The sequence below is a fragment of the Mytilus edulis genome, chromosome 6, assembly GCF_963676685.1.
Source record: "Mytilus edulis chromosome 6, xbMytEdul2.2, whole genome shotgun sequence".
In the NCBI taxonomy this organism is placed as follows: Eukaryota; Metazoa; Mollusca; class Bivalvia; order Mytilida; family Mytilidae; genus Mytilus; species Mytilus edulis.
In genome coordinates this window covers 66,709,043-66,714,098 of record NC_092349.1, presented here as the reverse complement: position 1 = coordinate 66,714,098, position 5,056 = coordinate 66,709,043, and the positions used below count along the sequence as shown (strand labels likewise).

At 32.2% G+C, this 5,056-nt stretch overlaps 1 long non-coding RNA gene across 1 annotated transcript; it reads left to right on the top strand.

Moving 5' to 3' along the window:
- Positions 1-1,462: 1,462 nt before the first annotated feature.
- Positions 1,463-4,285, top strand: LOC139526786 (uncharacterized). Its single transcript, XR_011665174.1, has 2 exons — positions 1,463-1,541; positions 3,887-4,285. It is a non-coding gene; the product is annotated as an uncharacterized lncRNA (long non-coding RNA).
- The last annotated feature ends 771 nt before the right edge of the window (positions 4,286-5,056 follow it).

Sequence of the window (5,056 nt, the reverse complement as noted above, 5' to 3'; positions counted from 1 at the left end):
CGACCAAAGTGTAGAAAACAGCCCTAGGCCACCTTTGGTCTGCAACACAATGAGAAAATCCTTCAACCGTAGGCTTGCTACAGCTGTTCTCTACACTAAAATGTGTACTAGTTCAATTAAAATTGGCAGTCACACTAAACTCAAACACATAGAAATGACATAAAATTAAATCGTCAAACAAAAACATAATCCGTATATCTGAATCCAAAATAAAAAGAATCATGACTATTTTTACAACAGATCTATAAATGCAAAGACAATGTGTTGTACTATAGTCGTTATGATTATACTACATGACTGATTTAGGATCTGAAGGATTTATTTATGAAAACCAATTCAATTTGAGTGCTATTCAACGCATACAGTTTTAACATTCGGTCACCATTATATTATTCAAGATTGGAAAAATTGTAATGTAACCTTAATATTCATTGTTTTTGTTAATATACAACAGCAAGTCACAATTTCGTGCTTCTATATACATGTATATGGCACATTCAACTGGTAGTTTTTTCTTATATAGTTTTCATCGCCAAGTTAAGATTAACAGTCTTTTAATGTCCTAATCAAATTGATAGTTTGTTCATTAATACACTTTGATTCAAATGTGTTATAATTATATCGTTCAAATTGTTATTCAAATAGTCAAACATTTTAAGTGTGTTAATGACTAAACTTTAGCTCGCTTTTAACAGACTGTTTATGCAACTGTCTTAGGTGAAGGGGTTGGGAGCCTGATAACATGTTTAATCCGTGACAGTCTTTATGTATATGCCTATCCCAAGTCAGCAGCCTGTAATTCAGTGGTTTTCGGTTGTTGATGTGTGACTTATTGGTTTCTCGTCATTTTTTGTACATAAATAGGCTGTACGTTTTCTCGGTTGAACTGTTACATACATTTGTGATTTCGGGGCCTTTTATAGCTGACTTTGCAGTATGGACTTTGCTCATTGTGGAAGGCCGTAAGGTGACCTATAGTTGCTAATTTCTGTGTCATTCGGTATCTTTTTGAGAGTTATTTCATTGGCAATCATACCACATCTTCTTTTTTATATGGTATATGTCTAAGCACTTAATATAACTTATCAAGGTATTAAATAGGAACAACACAACGTGTTCCGTATTTGTTCCGTACATGTATATGTTGCAAGATCTGATTAATCATATGGGTAACATAATATAAGACTCGGTTTTTGTTGGAGTTCGTGTTTCTCAATCTTTTTTTTCTATTTTGTTTTCATTTTGTTGGTTTTTTTTCGTGCCGTTGACATTTCGACTTTGAGTAATGTATTTGATTTTCACTTAGTTAATTTTCGCGCATTATATATTTGAAATTATCATATACAACGATTATAGTTCCCAATAATAATTGTCGTAATTTCATGTATTTTAAATGTCAAACAATAAAAACCAATACCCGATTCTCAATTAAGTGTTAGTTACATCTAATTTGACATTTACCTTATATTTAAGTGAATTAAAGTTATGAAATCATGTTAAGCAAGATATATTCGCACAGAGTTTCACTAAACACATGCAAGGTATCTTACTATTTTCTTTATTTACATTTTTGATACAAACGCTTGTAACGATAAATTTAATTTAATTTGAGGAATATTGAAGAAAATTGAAATTTGGATATTGTACAATTATTCATCAAATTGAAATTATTGAATAGACAGAGTGTTATTTGTTGACTTCTTATAGATGAACATTTATTGTATATAATGTGCGAAATTTTGAGATGCCATTTTTACTGTATAGAATGATAAATAAACAGAAGACAAATTCATGAGTAGAAAAAACATACTCAGACAAAAATGGGGAATTAACTTATTCTTCTGTTTAAGATGTCTCTAGAAAAGAGGGAATTTCGGCTAATTAATGTTGTTTGTTTGTTTGTATGCTATTTTAGCTCACATGGCCAATAGGGCCAAGTGAGCTCTTCTAATCACTTGTTATCAGTCGTTTTCGTCGTACGTCGTCGTCGTTAACTTTTACAAAAATATTCTCCTCTTTAACTACTAACTTAAACAAACTTTAAGCAAACTTGGCCATAATCATCATTTGGGTTTACGACGACGACGACGATTGACGTCGATGACGATGTCTAGTTTAACAAAATGTGTCTGATGACCTAACAAATCAACTAACATGGCCGCCATGGCTAAAAATAGACAATAGAGGCAAACAGTAGATTTTGGCTTATATCTTTGATGCCACTGCTGGTGGACGTTTCGTCCCCAAGAGTATCACCAGCCCAGTAGTCAGCACTTCAATGTTGACATGAATATCAATTACGTGATAATTTTTATAATTTTTCTGTTACAAAACTTTGATTTTTTTGAAAAACTAAGGATTTTCTTATCTTCCTTATTAACTTTTTTTGAATTTAGGGTCCTCAATGATCTTCAACTTTGTACTTGTTTGGATTTACAACTTTTATGATCTGAGCGTCACTGATGAGTCTTATGTAGACGAAAAGCGCGTCTGGCGTAATAAATTATAATTCTGGTACCTTGGATAACTATTTGAATCAAAAGCATGAAGAGCAAATCTGACGAAGTAAATTTGTAAAGGTCAAAATCTATCTGTCCAGAAATTTTCAGGCAAATTGAACAACAACCCGTTGTTGGGTTTCTGCTCCTGAATTGGTAGTTTTATGGAAATTCTGCTGTTTTTGGTTATTATCTTGAAGATTATTATAGATTGAGATAATTTGTAAACAGCAAAAATGTTCAGCAAAGTAGGATCTACAAATAAGTCAATATGACCAAAATGGCCAATTGACCACTCTAGGAGTTATTGTTCTTTATAGTAGTTTTTTTGAAATCTTACAAAAATCTTCTCCTTTAAAACCACTGAGACAATTTCAACGGAACTTGGTCACAATCATTATTAATGTATATAGTTTTAAAATTGTGTCCGATGAACACACATGCTAACCAACATGGCTAACAACATGAACAAAGCTAAAAAGAGAACATACGGGTAAAATGCAGTTTTTGAAACTAAAGCAATTAGAGCAAATTTGACGGAGATCAAAATGTTCATCAGGTTAAAATATATTTGTCCTGACATTTAAAGAAGAATCAGTCAAATTTGTGTTGGGTTGCTGCCCCTGAAAAAGGAACTTTAAGGACATTTTGTGGTTTTTGGTTATTATTTTGAATATTATCAAAGATAGAGATAATTTGTAAGTAGCCATTATTTTCATCAAAATAAAATCTACAAATAAGTGTGCACAACTCATACAAATAAGTCTGCATGATTAATATGGTCAATTGACGCCATAGGGAGTGATTTCCTTTAAAGTCCAATTTAACAAGTTTTCATAATTTTTTGTAATCTTTTAGAAAAGTCTTTTCCTGAAACAACTGATACAAATTTATCCAAACTTGACCCCAAATAAGCATAAGAGTATTCAGTTTTTAAAAATGTGTCCGATGACCCTGCCGGCAAACCAACATGGCAGACATGGCAAAAAAATAGAACATAGGGGAAAACTAGAGCAGAAATATAACGGTTGCATTATTTCATGCATTATTGTAAAAACAATTATCATGTGAGCGACATATGCTCTTTGAAGCCTCTTCTTTCATTTTACAATTTTTTTTATTTTCGAATAAGGAAAGTTGTGTTTGCCACATGTCTGTGCAGACTGAAAGCAAACATTTGCTGCAATTAATCATATAATATTTTCTTTGTTTAAGTTTATACTTTTTTCAAAAGAAAGTTTAATATGATCTATACTCATTAGTGTTGAATTAATTGAGATTTTTTACTTGATAATTATTAGCAGATGCGTAGTTATCTATATTAGTATGAGTATTGCCATTGTATGTAATAGTAAAACAATGTATTCTTAATATGCATTTCATTTCAGATGTATCATACCTTCACTGCTGTATTTTTCTTAGTGTTAATAAGTGTTACCATGGCAAGTAGATGCCCACAATGTACAGCCGAAGGGAAACAACGGACTGGAAATTCAAGTTTTCAGATTAAAGACGGCTGTTGGGAATATAGTTGCTTTTGTAACTGCGATGGAAGTTGGAATTGCCCTACTGAGGATGCAAGGGAAGTCTGTGGGGGGACACACTTGTTTTCTACATGCGGACATTGTCAAGTAAGAGGATACATGTACAGGGGAGAAAGTAATTTTACATATAAAGACGGCTGCTACAGGTTTTTCTGTACATGCAACTGTGATGGAAGTTGGAATTGTCCGCCTAGTCAGAAACATTATCTTTGCTATAATAATTAAATTACGATTTTAATTTTATTTGATGTTTTTTGTTTCGTCATAATCAAAGTATTGAGAGATTACAAAGCCAGGAGACTGCATTTCATTAATTTTCGTGTGTTACTGTTTATAGTATTTTGTTTATATTCATATTTTTCATAAAAATCAGGCTGTTAGTTTTCTTGTCTGAATTGTGATAGATTTGCCGTTTCGGGGTCTTATATAGCTGACTATGCAGTTTGTGCAATTGTCGAAAGCCGTATAGTTACCTGCAGTTGTTACCTTCTTTGTAATTTGGTCTCTAGTGGAGGGTTGCCTCATTTGTTATAATAATCATACCACATCTTTTTATTTTCATAAATAAACATTATTTTGTAGGCAATGCAAAGCAAATGTTGTATATTCCAGTACTACTTTTGTCGTTCTGGTTATCGTTGATTCTCTCAATAAAACATACCTGCTGCATATATTATAACACCACATACTTAATATAGCTTTTAAAGCTGACTATGCAGTATGGGTTTTGCTCATTGTTGAAGGCCGTACGGTGACCTATACCTATAGTTGTTTATGTCTGTGTCATTTTTGTCTCTTGTGGACAGTTGTCTCATTGGCAAGCATACCACATCTTCTTTTTTATAATTAATATTTAGTTTATGTAATCAAGAATCACGGATACACTTTTGTAACCGGAAGTTTAGAATATTCGGTTTGCTTGAAATTATGGGTGAACGAAATTATAAACAGGACATAATAGACAAAAAAAACCGGACTTATAACCAAAGAAAATAACAATCAAAACCAAGGAGT